General features: G+C 35.0%; 1 protein-coding gene and 1 pseudogene across 9 annotated transcripts in view; both read left to right on the top strand.

The window, feature by feature from the left end:
* DENND1B (DENN domain containing 1B) overlaps positions 1 to 15,727 on the top strand; it is a 261,506-nt gene that overhangs the window by 194,324 nt on the left and 51,455 nt on the right. The gene's annotated exons all lie outside the window — the stretch shown is intronic.
* LOC112910974 (small ribosomal subunit protein eS6-like) lies at positions 5,181 to 6,019 on the top strand (annotated as a pseudogene).

The raw sequence follows: 15,727 nt of genomic DNA, 5'->3' as shown, positions 1-15,727 counted from the left end.
TTGCTTAGCTAGCCCCCTAATTATGTAAACCAATTCTCTGTAGTAACCTCATATATGTATGTGTGTGTATGTGTGTGTGTCTGTCTGTCTGTCAAATTTCCTACTGGTTCTGCATCTTGGTTGAACTCTGACTACTGCACCAACAACAGAAAGAAATCCTTAAGGGAGTACTTTAAGAAAGTACTTCAGGGAGAAAGAAAGGTTTCTCAGATCCAAAATGGAAGGTCTGAGATGCAAGAAGGAAGGAAGAACAAAATAAATGGTAAATATGTGGATTAAAGTTAAGCAGTATTAACTGTGTAATATAGGCAAGTCCTACCACATGTTCAAGAATAAAATGGTTCTAATTCAAATTTCAAAAAATTTCTCTTTTGATAATGTACAAAAGGAGATACTCTTCAATTTGTTTTATATAGTTAGGATCATCTTGATTCCAGATCCTAAAACAGTATGAGCAAAGAATATTATAGGCTAGCCTCACTCACAATCATAGATGCAAAAATTTAAACAAAATATTTGCATTCAATTTTAGCAATATATAAAAAGGCTACTACTTTACGAATAGGTTGCATTTTAGGAAATCATTGAGTTGCATATTAGGAAATCATTGAGTGTAATAATTCACTACATTAGCTGATTATAGAAGAATCATTAGATCCTCTCAACAGATGGAGAAATTTTTCATAAAATACATGATAAAAACTAAAAAGAAGAGGCATGATTGAAGATATTTTCAACAAACATCATACTTAATATTGAAACACCAAAAATTTCCCTCTGAAAAAGGTGTTACCTATTACCATTGAAATTCCTAATGCATATAATTTAGCTAAAAAAATTTTTTTTAAAGATTTAGAAAGAAGACACCAAAGTAACTTATTTTTATTACTTTCAGGAGAGAGACAAGTTTCTTAAGACATAAGAAATAGCTTAATAAGTTTGACTTGAAGAATTAAGAACTTTTGATTTTTAAGACCTCATATTTGTAATACATATGAACCACCTAAGGATTTAGAATTTAGAATTCAAACCAAACCAAACTGGGGCGCCTGGGTGACTCAGTCAGCTAAGCATCTATCTTCGGCTCAGGTCATGATCTCAGGATCCTGGGATCCAGTCCCACATGAGGCTTCCTGCTGAGCAGGGAGCCTTCTTCTCCCTTTTCCTCTCCCTCTGCCACTCCCCCTGCTTGTGTTCTCTCACTCTCACTCTCTCACAAATAAATAAATAAATAGAATCTTAAAAAAAAAAAAAAAACCCAAACCAAAAACTCCTACATGTCTGTAAGAAGTATATCCATCCAATGGAATTGTGTAAAAAACTTTAATTGGCATATGCAAATGAAGCCTGAATAGCTAATAAAAGTATGCAAGGTATTCAACCTTATTTGTGGTTAGAGAACATCAAATAAAAAAACAGTGATTGGCAGAATTTTAAAAACCTGAAAATCTCAAAATTTGGCAAAGGCATGGAGCAAGGGACCAAGTTTAACTGTTCTTGGGAATGTAAATTTGCACAAATTGTTTAGAAAACATTTTGGCACTAGCATTTAAAGCTAAACATGCAGATTTCTTATGAATTGCGCTCTAAATTGCACACCAAAAATCATTTCCTAATACTGTTCATATAAACAAAATACTGGCAGTAATCTTAGATGTTCATCCGTATTAAAATGAACAAATTATTATATTCATCTAATAGAACATGATTTAGCAGGAAAATAAAGTGCGGCAAAACCGAATATGAATGAATGAACAGCAAATCACTGAAGAATTACTATGATGAGTCCTTCTGTGTCATGTTTAATAGCATGAAAAATTAAATAATATATTATTTAGGGAAGTATCTATGTGGTAAAATGATAAAGGCAGGCAATTAAAGAATAAGCTGAAGGGATTCTGGTCTTTCCTGTGGGGAAAGAGGGACACTCAAGGAGGGACCTTTAAGAAGGGAATGTTCTGGTAGTTTGCTTTATCATATTATTTAAACTTAATTATTTAAGTTACTATTATTTGAATTATAAGTACTGTATAAAAACATATTGTTTATTTCTAGATCAGTCTGTGATAGGCTGTTTTCCTTGGCAGTCGACTTCTTAACCTCTTGCGGCCTCAGTTTCTGCATCTGTACGATGAGTTAGACTGGAACGTCATGAAGTTTGAGATACCTTTCAGCTCTAACATTCCATGATATTATGGAATAAACATAGCTTAGACGGATGATAGTAGTTTCCATTTGGATAAATTCCTCTTTAGATAATGGGTTTGGAAGGATTCCCAGAAACAGCTTCTTAAATCCTCAGCCTTGACATCACCGTGTTTCTTTAGCTAACAGCTTTATGGAAGATTTAAGCTATTATTTTTAGGACTCTTACCTTTATCTCATATTATGCCAACACAATAGTTGGAATTATTTTCTTGTGTATAATATTATTTGTTATTAAGGCCACTGGAAGTAAAGTTTTTTTCTACTCATTTTATTATACACTTTTCCTGGCTAAGGGCCGTGACTGAGTTAGGTGCATTGATCCAAGAGCCTAGTCTAGAACTACAAACATATGGGATCTCCAGGAATGTAGACCCTCCTTTAGCTGGCAACTGAGATTTATGTTAAACATTATGTATTACAGGTAAGGAATTCAAGGATAAAAACAGATTCAAATTGGAAAAGTCTCTTTTTACTGTTCTTCCAAAACCCTTTCCTACCTGTCATAAGATAATACAAATGTGTCTTTCTTAAACTTTTCCATCTGACAAAGTGTCCCTCGTGATAGAAGAGAACATGTCTTTAAAAAAGAATGGGAATGTGGCTATAGGAGCCTGCCGAAAAGTACGACATGAAAGCCATTTGTATTTTTCAGAAACATTCATACATATCATGCATTCTGTACCACAATATAGTTGTTTATTTTAAAATAAAAATATTTTAAATAAATTACTGGTTAAAAAAAATAAATTACTGGTTAGATTACCTTTTTCCTCCCTTCACCTCCAGTAAAATTAAGTTTATCATCCTTTGGCTTTGAGTTCCTGGTCTCCCCACCATGTGTCCCTAGTGGCATGCCTACCCCATTGTTAATAGCATTGGCTCTGGAATGTTCTAGAATCCAACAAACCTAGGTTTGTATCTTGGCACGCCCCTTTCTCAGAATAGCATACATTGTAAAGAGCTTGGTCTCTCTGTGCTTTAAATCCTTGCCCAGTTTTTTACACTATGGGATATCCAAGTACACTGAATATCCCTTCCAATACACCTTTACAAAGTAAGGTTTTGTATATGTTGTGCTGTGAAACCAGTGTTAATCTGCTTTCACTCATTTTTCATAGCTTGCTAAATGTCAGTCCTTATCCAAATCAGCCTTTTACCCTTACATCTTCTCTTTTCCCTTAGAGCTTTGTTCATACCTGAGTTACAGCATTTAGTCTTTGTTACTGTAATTTATCTCTTTGTTGTGCCTTCCTTCACCTCCTTAAAGCTCTCCCTAATTCCCCCACCACTAGGTCTGCACTCCTTTCTCTGTGCCTGTACTACTTTGAAACAAACATTTAGTTTGTTTATTCACTTAACAGTTTTGTACTGAACAAGCATTTGTTTTTTTGTCAGGTAATGCTACTTCAAGCACTTGAAATTCAGAGCTGTGTAACCTGCTTTCATGGAGTTGTTATTTCTAGTGAAGGGAATGGCTTAACAAACAACAAAGATAAGAAAAGTATCAGCAGGATATGAGATATTGATTGAGTAGCTAATTTTAGACCAGAGGTTGAGAAAGGGCATTACTTAAAAGGTGATACTTTAAGCTAAATCTAAAAAAGGCATTAGTTTTAAGAATATCAAAAGAGGAACATCATTTCAAGTAGAGGGGATTCCTATTGCAAAGACCCTAAAGGAGGGAAAGAACTTGGCATTTCCTAGCATCAGAATTAAATCAGCTATGAGCAAGAAAGAAAGTTGTATTAGATGAGGTTAGAAGAGCAGAGAGGGGACCGATCTTACTGATCTTACTGGACTTTGAAGGCATAAGAGTTACATTTTATTCTAAATGAAGTAGTATGCTATTGGAAAGCGCTCACTGGTATGTGACTGCATCTGATTTGTATTTTATAAAGATTGCCCAGATTATACTGTAATGGATTAGAGGAGAAGGAGGTGGCAAAAGTCCAGTTATGGGTCTGTTACAATTGGGCAGGAGAGAAGTGATGGTGGCTTGGATGATAAGGATAGTAGAAAAGATGGAGTGAAATAGAGCAGAGTTTGGGGACACCTGGGTGGCTCATTGGTTGAGCATCTGCCTTCGGCTCATGGCATGATCCTGGAGACCCGGTTTGGTTATGTTTTGGAGGTAGAATTGCTGATTCTTGCTGATGGGTTAGAGAGCGAGGAGGGAAATGCAAAATCAATGATAATGCTCGTATCTATGTTTTCATATTGGCACTTCTAGTAATTCTTTTAGTTTATCAATTTTTCTTTCTTTTTTTTTGTATCAATTTTTCTGTATAGATTATGAACTACTCCAGTACTGGGGCCATATGTGATTCAGTTCTGTAGATGTGGTTTCTTATAAAGGGTCTTGTTAATGCTAGGTGCTAAATATTAGTAAAATTTCTCTGGGCAATGTTTTGTAATTATTACTTATAAAGAGTGATTTTTGAATACTAAGATATTTACATACCACAGTGATTAATAGCCATAAATTATATATAAGGGCTCAAAGATTAGAGAGATGGATTTGTTTCATGAAAGTAAACTTCTCATTATAACCAAAGAATACAATAACAAGCATACATCCACTAAATAATATATAAATAACAACATTAGGGAAAAAATCCTCAAGATCAATCCACTTCTAATGAATCACTATTTCATTTTGTAAATATGCTAACAATTCCATCAAGTTTCCATTATATAAGGAACATGCTTTTGTGGATATAAGTAGAAAGTTCTCATGTCAGTTCATTAAGAGGATACTTACCAGAAATTTGTATTAAAATTCATTTAAAAAGTCTTTGATGAACTTTGGACAACTGTTGTGTCCAATACAACTACTTTTGTGAGGGAATACCTGAAAATTTATGATTTGATAAAATATATCCTGTACAGTCTTGGATGGGGGAAGGGATTCATGTTCAACTAACCTTCAGAATTAGTGAAGGGGTCTCTTTTTCGTGGCGGCTCCGAGGTGGTTAGGTCACTTCAGGATGAAGCTAAACATCTCTTTCCCAGCCACTGGCTGCCAGAAACTCATTGAAGTGGATGATGAGCGCAAACTCAAACTGTGTACCTTTTATGAGAAGTGTATGGCCACAGAAGTTGCTGCTGATGCTCTGGGCGAGGAATGGAAGGGTTACGAGTCAGTGGTGGCAATGACAAACAAGGTTTCCCCATGAAGCAGGGTGTCTTGACCCGTGACTGCGTCTGCCTGCTGCTGAGTAAGGAGCATTCCTGCTACTGACCCAGGAGGACTGGAGAGAGGAAGCGCAAATCTGTTCGGGGTTGTGTTGTGGATGCCAATCTCAGTGTTCTCAATTTGGTTATTGTGAAAAAAGGGGAGAATGATATTCCTGGACTAACTGATACTACTGTGCCTTGTTGCCTGAGCCCAAAGGGGCCAGCAGAATCCAAAAGCTTTTAATCTGTCAAAAGAAGACGATGTCCACCAGTATGTTAGAAAGCCCCTAAACAAAGAAGGTAAGAAACCTAGAACCAAAGCACCCAAGATTCAGCGTCTTGTTACTCCACATGTCCTCCAACACAAACGTTGGCATATTGCTTTGAAGAAACAGCGTACTGAGAAAAATAAGGAAGAGGCTGCAGAATATGCTAAACTTTTAGCCAAGAAAATGAAGGAGGCCAAGACAAACGCCAGGAACAGATTGCCAAGAGGCAGAGGCTGTCCTCTCTGAGAGCTTCTACCTCTAAGTCTGAGTCCAGAAAAATGAGATTTTCTAAGAGTTACAAAATAAATAAGATCAGACACCAAAAAAAAAAAAAAAAGAATTACTGTGAAGATGAACAACCATGACACATAAGGAAAACTCAGTGGCTATGATACAGAATAATATTTCTTTTTCTAAAAGCGTTTGTCAAGGTGCCACATCAAAGATGAATAAATATATTACAGTCTTGGAATATGAGGCAAAATAATGTGATATATAAAGAGCTGATTTGGGCCCATAAAAACAACTTTCTGATATACTCATTACTTGATTTCAGATCCTAACTTATAACATAAATTTTGAAATGCATTGTACAATAATTCTAAAAACCTAAAATAGAAATTTATCTATCATATAATAATAAAATATTATGGATGGTAATATAGTTACCTGTTTATTCAATAAATATTTGATAACTACTATTTGAAGTTACCATATTTAACATAAAAGTGTTTTCATATTTATCAGGGATTTTTAAACAAATGACATATTTCCCTAAGATATTGTACACAAAAAGATTGTACTTTATGGTGGAGAAACCCAGCAGACACCACCTTAACAGGTGATCAGTGTTCACATCACCAGTAGTAGTAACATAAAGTGACATCGTGTACTCCCTGATGTGATTCACTGAGGGCACAGTTACCCCCATGGTATTCTTTCCAAAATGCATAACCTCCATCTAATGATGGGAATACATTAGACAAGCCTGCATGGAGGAGTATTCTACAATATGACTGAGCAGTGCTCTCCAAAGGGCAAAGAAGATTTACAAAGGGCAAGGAAAGACTGATGAACTACAAATGGAAAAGACTGGATTAGAACATGGAATAAAAATAAGACATTAGCATAAAAACCAATATAACCTGAATATAGTCTGTAGATTATTTAATAGTACTATAACTATGTTAATTTCTTGCTTCTGATAAATGTACCATGGTTCTACAAGATGTTACCATTAAGGGAAATTGGATAAAGGTTATGTGGGAACTCTCTGTTCTATTTTTGCAACATTCCCATAAATCTAAAATTATTTCAAAATAAAAAGCTTAAACAGATTCTCAAGAAAAGAATACCAATAGGACATTCACATTTAGGTATCTTAGTGTCTACTTAATAGAGTCTCTTTCATGCCACTATTATTGTCCCTTGTGTTATAGTTTCTCCTGAGAGGATAGCTTTTGTTACAGGTGTAACAAAAAGAATCCTTGCTCTAATCCTCTTTAATGTACCTTTCTTGTATACTTCTCTATCTGTGATATGTTTTTTTTTTTACTTTTTTCCCCTCATTTTTCTCTAGGCTGTTCCTTTAAATGTTTGTTACAGTTATACTCTCCTTTTACCTGTCCTCTAAATGTTACAGTCCTCTCGGCTTTATCCTTAGGCCTCTCCTTCTCTAATTCGTATATCTCACTGGGGGTTCTTATGTAAGACCACAACCACATTAATTACCTATATATGATGAGTCCCCAATACATCCTTCTCACAGACCCATATAGAAGTAAATGTATGTATGTTTGTGTAGTATATATCTTTGTGCACACCTCCGAAGGTATACCTGCATCACCCTTGTGGTGATACCTCCATCTGTACATGTGCACACATACTGGACCCTCCTGCATTCTGTCTTTTTGGAACTAGTGCTATCCTGTTGCCTAAATCAGAAAATGAGGAGCCCTCTTTTCCCATATTACCACTACTGACCTTTCTTGCATCCATTTTCTAGTTCTTTACTATGTTCTGTTGAGTCTGCTTTCTAAATATTATTTAGATGATCTGTTTTATCCTCTCCAATTTCAATGTCAATGACTTATGTTGGATAGCTGGTTTCAGCTCCCTGTAAGCCTTCCTGCCTTCTATCTTTTTTTTTTTTTTTGCATTCTGCTTTAAGATTGTTCTTTCTGAAAAGCACGTCTTATATTTTTCTATTATATTTAGAATGGAGTTCAAACCCCTAGCATGGCACACAAAATCTTTCATTTTATGACTTCTGTCTCTCAGATCTTTTCTCTAATGCTTCTCCAGATACTTTTGCTATAGCAGTTCTGAATAATTTGCTGTTAGGTCTCTGAAAATAGTTTCATGTCCCTATGAACAGCCCATATTCAGGGGCATTCTACAATATGACCAAGTAGTACTCTCCAAAAGTGTCTAGATCACTAGAGGCAAGGCAAAAGACCAGTGAACTACAAATGGAAAAGATTTGATTCAATCCTGGGGTAAAACAAGAAATTAGTAGAAAAACTGGTATAACCTAAATATAGTCTGTAGATTATTTAATAATGCTGTATCTACGTTAATTTCTTGCTTTTGATGAATGTACCAAAAAAATAATTTGGATTATAATAAATGCTTACTAATAAACAGTGAGAGTGAGAGATAGTAATTATGAAGAAATAAAAATAACATTTATTGAATACTGATTTATGAACTTAGACTGTAATTCAGGTTGATTTGTTTGGATCTTTCTTCAGTTGTAGGCTCTGTAAAGACAAGGGTCATTTTTTAAAAAGTGTTTTGTATCCTAATATGTAACACATGATAGATAATTAACATTGTCAAATAAATAAAATAAAAACTACTGAGTGACTCCTTATAAAGAATATATATGCAAATGTCTTGTCAGTTTTGATAGAAGAGCTTATAAAATTGATCATAATGAAGCTTACTTAGGGAAAATCCAGAACTTGTAGGAGTCAAGTGTTACGTGTTTTAGATTGAGTGGTGTCTACAACTTAAACCTGGAGTCACGTAATGCTGTGAGATGTAGAAGTGAAAATTCAGTGACATCCTGAGCATTCTCTATATTTTGTGCTATGACCCACTTTCTCTGACTGAATAAGATGTTGAATAAAAGGAGTCAGTCAAAAGCCATAAGTCTTCCTTTTATGTTAGCTAGATATTTTGGAAGACTTTAGAAAGCTTTTAACATAAATAATAAAATCCCATGAATTTCTACATTATCCTATTAATCTTTTCTTAAAAGAAGCATGATAGTTACTTATGTATGGTATGCAATCTATAGCTAAGATCAACACATGCCTTACTATATTAAAGATTCAACAGTTTGGAGTATTAGGAAACATTTGATATATGAATTATTGGGAAATGGTAATTGTATCAAGCACTGATTTTCTAATATGAAAAAATAATCAAAATAAAATGTGACATAGGAAAGGTCTGGAGACTTATTGGCAGAAGGAAGGAACGTACAGGAGAGATGGCTTATCAGGACAAAGAATATAGATTTTTCAGCATCCTTTGTTCACTCTACTTAGTATTTTATTTTTTAATTTTTTTAAAGATTTTATTTATTTGAGAGAAAGAGAGTGGGGCACTTGGGTGGCTCAGTAGTTGAGCATCTGCCTTTGGCTCAGGTTATGATCCCGGGGTCCTGAGATTGAGTTCCGCTTTGGACTGCCTGCAGGGGACCCTGTTTCTCCCTCTGCCTATGTCCCTGCCTCTGTGTGTGTGTGTCTCATGAATAAATAAATACAATCTTTAAAAAGAGAGAGAGAGAGTGAGAGAGAGCGAGAGAGCGCACAGGTTGGGGATGAGGGGTAGAGGGAGATGGAGAAGCAGACTTCCTGCTGAGCAGGGAGCCTGACATGGGGCTCCATCCCAGAACCCTGGGATCATGACATGAACCAAAAATAAACACTTAACTGGCTGAATCACCAGGTGCCCCACTTCAATTAGTATTTTAAACAGTGTTTCTCTAAGAAGGGTCTCAAACCATCTGCATCAGATTTACCTAGAAAGTCTATTAAAAATGGATATTCTTGAGTCTCACCTTCAAAATTTCTGATTCAAGATGCCTGGATTAAAACCTGGCAATCTACATTGTTAATGAAATAGATAATATGCACACTAAAGTTTTGGAAACATTCATCTAGGTATTCTTTATTCATTCTCTCAATTCAATATAATTTGAGTGTCTACTTATGTATCAGGTAGTGTTCTGGATGCTGAGATGTATCAGAAAAAAAACAAAAAATAATATCTGACTTTGTGAATCTTTTATTTCTAGTATGAAGGGGACAGATAATAAATTATGTAGAATGTTCAAAGATGATAAGTACTATGGAAAAGTAAATAGAATGGAAAAGGGAGGCAGCTTGGAGGCTAGGAAGGAATTTAAGATAGTATAATCAGTGTGGATTTCATGGAATATGTGGCATTTGAGCAACATATTCCATGATGTTGGGTGGTCAAAGACAGAAGCAGAGAGGAAGATGTGGAAGGCTATTGCTATAATCTTGGTGAGAAGTGATGGCATTTAGGAACTGGCTCGTGGAAGATAGAGTAGCAGCTGGTCAGGTTATGGATCCATTTTGAAGATAAAGTCAGTGGATATTCTGAAAGATTTAGTATGATGGGTGGACGAAAGAGGAATCACAGATGTTTTCATGATTTCTTATCCAAGAAACTGCTAAGATGTAGCTGTCATTCCCCTGAGATAGGGAATATTATGGGCAAGAAAGATGTTGCTGAGAAGAATTCAATTTTGGATATGTTAAGTTTGAGATGTTAGACATCCAACTTGGTTAGCAAATGGATAAGTGAGGCAGAGGATACAGTTAGAACTGGAAATAGAAATTTGGAAATCATCAACATAGGGATAGGATTTAAAGCCATTAGACTCAAGGAAAATTGAGATTATCGGAGGAGTGGCTATACAGAGAAATGGTCTTTAAGAAGCCCAGGAACTGATAATAAATAGCAGGAGGCAATGGTGAAGGAGGCTAAGAAAGAATGAGTGACCGGTGAGGTTAGAGAGAGTTCAACACAGTAAGGTATCTTCATGGCTCAATAGGGAAAGAATACCAAAGAGAAAGGGGACAGCACTGCCAAAGTCTCGTGACAAGTTAATTAAAATAAAGACCTGAAACTGACCACTGAATTTGGTGAGATCTGATGACCTCAGCAAGAGCAAATTCGCTGAAATGGTGAGGCAGAAATCATGGTTGAAGCATGAGAGAAGAAGAAGTGGAGACCAAAGTCCTGACATCTCCTTTGTGTTTTACTGTAAAAAGCAATGCAGAAATGGACCTAGCCAGAGAAGTAAAAGGGATTAGGAGAAGAAATAACACGTGTGTAGGCTGATGGGAAGATCTAGTAGAGAAAGAAAGCTATATTCAGGAAAAAGGAAAAATTGTTAGCAGGGTTGGTCTTTGTGAGAAGCACAGTTATTTCATGCATAACAAGAGAGAAAGCAGAGGCATGGGAAGAGGAGGAGGTGGAGGGGCTGGATAATTGAGATGCTTAGAACTTGCAGAATTTTTCTTTTAATGACTTCAGGATTCCACTTCCACACACACACACTGCCCGCCCCCCGTGCCCCGCCTCCTTCAGTGAAATTAGGAAGCAAGGTCATCAGCTGAGAGAGAATGGGGAAAGTGGTTGAATATTTAAGGAGGGAGAAGATATGAAATAGGTGAGAGAGAGAGTAGACTAGAAAAATAGTAGAATGTTTGGCATCATTCAGAGCACATTGGAGATGGCAGATTATGACTTTAAAGTGAGAGTAGTCCTCACGGTTGGCTGAGTTTTCTGTCAACACCTGTAGCTTCCTACAGGCCTACTGATTATATGCTTACTTCTCTCTCAGGGTGTTATTTATGCTGGTGGCTCCCTTTCCCTGGAATACTTTTTCCCATAAGCTGTGGCCTACTTCCTCTCTGCTTTCAAGTCTTGACTCAGATATCATCATCTTCATATCTGCCCCGACTACACTCTTTAAAATTGGAAGTTCCTTGCCCAAACTCCCCAGTCTTCCTTATGCAATTCTATCTACTTTTCAAACACCTATCACCACCTAACTCACTACTTAATTTATTACATTTTTTTTTTAATTTCGTGCTTTCACTTCCCTTCTCCCCTGCTAAATGTCTAAGCATCATGAAGGGTTTCTTTGTTACTGAATTATAATTGACATACAGTATTGTATTAGTTTCAGGTATACAACAAGATAGAGATTCGATAGTTTTATACATTATGAAATGATTATCACCATGGGTCTAGTCAACACCTGTCACTATCTGAAGTTATTAAAATATTATTGACTTTATTCCCTATGCTGTAGTTTATATCCTTGTGACTTACTTATTTGATGACTGGAAGTTTGTACTTAATGTCCTTCACCTATTTCATCCACGCTCCTGCCACCTTTCCCTCTGGCAACTGGTGGTTTGTTCTCTGTATGTATAAGTCTGTTTCTGTTTATTTTGTTTGTTCTTTTTTTTTTTTTTTAAGATTCCACATGTAAGTGAAATCCTACAGTACTTGTCTTTCTCTACCTAACTTATTTCACTTAGCATAATACCCTCTATGTCTATTTATATTTTGGCAAATGGCCAGATTTATATATATATATATATTCATATATATATATTCATATATATATTCTTTATCCATTCAATTATCAATGGACACAGGTCACTGTCCTATCTTGGCTATTGTGAGCAATGCTGCAATGAACATAGGGGTACATATATCTTTCTGAATTAGTGTTTTAATTTTTTTGGATAAATACCCAAAAGTAAAATTGCTGGATACTATGGTAGTTCTATTGTTAATTTTTTGAAGGAGCCTCCATACTGTTAGTAGCTGCACCAATTTACATTCCCACCTACAGTACATGTTGCCAACATCTTTGCCAACACTTATTTTTTGTTTTTTTGATAATAGCTATTTTGACAGTTTTGAGATGTAATCTTGTTTTGATTTGCATTTCTCTGTTGATTCATAATGTTGAACATCTTTCCATATGCCTATCATTCATCTGTATGTCTTCTTTGGAAAAATGTCTGTTTAGGTCCTCTGCCCATTTTTTAATTGGGTTTTTGTTTTGTTTTGTTTTGTTTTGAGTTGTATGAGATCTTTATATAATTTGGATATCGACCCTTCAACTGCTACATCATTTGCAAGTATCTTCTCCCATTCAGTAGTTGTTTTTTTTTTTTCATGTTGTTGATGGTTTCCTTCACTATGCTGGAGCTTCTTAGTTTGATATAGTCTCATTTGTTAATTTTTTTTCAATAATTTATTGAAAAAACCCTTTTTAGCTTATTTTTTTAATGTTTTATTTATTTGAGAGAGAGAGGGAGAGGCAGAGACACAGGCAAAGGGAGAAGCAGGCTCCATGCAGGGAGCCCGATCCTAGGTCTCCAGGAGCACACCCCAGGCTGCAGGCAGTACTAAACCGCTGCGCCACCAGGGCTGCCCCCTCATTTGTTTATTTTTGCTTTTGTTGCCTTTGTCTGAGGAGATACACAGGTATTTAAAAAAACAAGGAAAGTCTCAAATAGTCTAAGTTTAAAGGAACAAAGTTAGTAGAAGGAAAGAAGTAATAAAATCAGAGAGGAAATAAACGAAAATAGACACTTAAAAAAGAATAGAAAAGATCAATGAAACTAAGACCTAGTTCTTTGAAAAGATAAATCAGTAAACCTTTATTTAGTTAGACTCCTCAAGAAAGAAGAAAGTTCACAAAGGCTTGAATTTTTCTTTTATTCATTTCTGTATTTTAGGCATCTAGAAAAGTTCCTGGCATACAGTAAACATTCAATTAGATATTTATCAAATGATTGAATTAATTAATTCTTTGGCCTGGTGGTGGTCATGAAGTTTAAGAGACCTGATTTTGTTGCAGATTATTTAATGACTATCAGTTGATATATCCTGGAGGATAGTGTTATTCCATTAATGTTGTTTTAAGTTATTAGTTCTAATAATAAATCACACCAAATGGGATTTTTATGCTCTGCAAAGTGCTTTCTGGTCATTATCCCATGGTACTGTAGTTTAGTAATCTTACAGTTTCAGTTACCTAATACTTTAAATGGAATAAAAATAACAGTTTATTTCTATTCCTTCATATACTTAATTCTTTTGGTTTAGCTCTAAACTGACCTACCTTATTCCCATTTGTTATAGCAGTTTGTGTTTCTATACAGCTACTAACTGAATGCCTTGCATTTAGCAGGTGTCTATAAATATCTTTTGACTTAATTTAATGGTAACACTTTAGTGTAGTTTTCACTAACCTGCCAAGGTTTACTGAGCATTTATAAAAAGGGAATATTTAAATTAGACTACTTATTTTTTTAGCCCAAAGCATTATATAAACAGGAAATGTTAAAGATCTGTCATAAATTCATATATTTTAAAAGTAATTTTTACTGTATTTAAATTTTTCTTTAAATTGCTAAAGATTGCTGTCTCATTAAAAATGTATTTTTCTCTAGCTCTCAAACCTTTATTAGATTAGTTATCTTATATTTGTGCCAAGAAGAATTTCTAACAAGAGATAAATCTTGAGCTATGTTAATTTTTCCTCCAGGCTGAAAAAGGAATTGGGGAGGATAGATGTGTTGTTTATTGTGTTGTTCCGGTGCCTCTGCTGCTTTGCTTCAGGAACAAGCACAAAGAATTTAGAGAACTGAATCTTTAAAAATCATATAAGCATCTTAAAATTTAATTATAGTCATCCTCAGAGTTTTGATGGATTGATTGCAATTACGTATTTACATAACCTATGTCTGTCTACACAACTGAAGGCATTTAGGACATTGATTAATAGCATAATTTGTTTTGGATTTTTGGATTAAATGCCAGAAGTGCACTGACTGGTGAAGAATTAAAGAACTGTGAGAAACATACAATTTATCTCTTAAAGGAAAGATACATAGTCTCCTGGGCCATTTATTTAAGTTTACTCTGTGAATCTGAATCTGATCAGAACATATTCTTTATATTTTCTGGTGAAGAAGCGTACCACTAAGTCTATTCTTCACATTTTATTATATTTTTAAAATATTTATATTGAATTGCATTTGAAAATTGATGAATGTTTATTTAACAGTATTGCTTACTGAAGTCCATTTAAAATGATAGTTTCTTTAAATGGACTCAGTTTCCTATTAAGGTGGTTATTTGGAGATAAAAATGCTTTGAAAAGCCTTAGCAATAATAGTATCAAAAAGAGTAGCAGGAAGTAGCTTTACTGCTTAAAAATATTTCTCATCACCTGTCACGCTATTTTAAGGTTGTGTCATAAGGGTCAAAAAAATTCAATTCTTGCAATAATTGGTGATTTGGAGGGAATAATATTAATGATCTTGATAACTATATATCTTTTTTAAATTTTATTTATTTGAGAGAGAGAGCACATGAGCACAAGAACAGGGGGGTGGGGGAAGAGGCAGAGGGAGAGGAAGAAGCAAGCTCCCTGCTGATCAGGGAGCCCCACACAGAACTCTGTCCCAAGACCCTGGGATCATGACCTGAGCAGAAGGCAGACAGTTAACCTAATGAGCCACCCAGGCACCCCTATATATATATATATCCTTATTTGAATGAATTTTATCTATTTCTAATTTACGATAAAATTATGGAATCCATGCCATGGAATTAGGTCTATGAATTTTTTTGAAATTTCCAATTATGTTATTTGTTATTTGGTGTGATTACATAGCATGTTTAGATCTAGGTTTTAATTTTCACTTTTGGAACGAAAAGCAAAATATTAAGATTCATGTAAAAAGCATCATCTTAATGCCAACTCTTAAATTCCTTTAAGAATTTGCTATACTTGCAACCTAATGTTATGTTATATCTATAGCACTTTCATTGTTAATAACAGTGTTACTTGTCATTACTTGTAATTCCAAATTAATACTTCCAAAACTTACATCTTCTGATTACCTAAAGATACATGTTTACTAAATTATGTGGTAACTATTAATCAAGCGACAGGTTACAGCCCATTATAAAGTCATAGCTTTTCCAAC

This window comes from Vulpes vulpes, chromosome 13 (genome assembly GCF_048418805.1).
Source record: "Vulpes vulpes isolate BD-2025 chromosome 13, VulVul3, whole genome shotgun sequence".
Taxonomy (NCBI): Eukaryota; Metazoa; Chordata; class Mammalia; order Carnivora; family Canidae; genus Vulpes; species Vulpes vulpes.
This window is presented reverse-complemented; position numbering and strand designations above follow the sequence as displayed.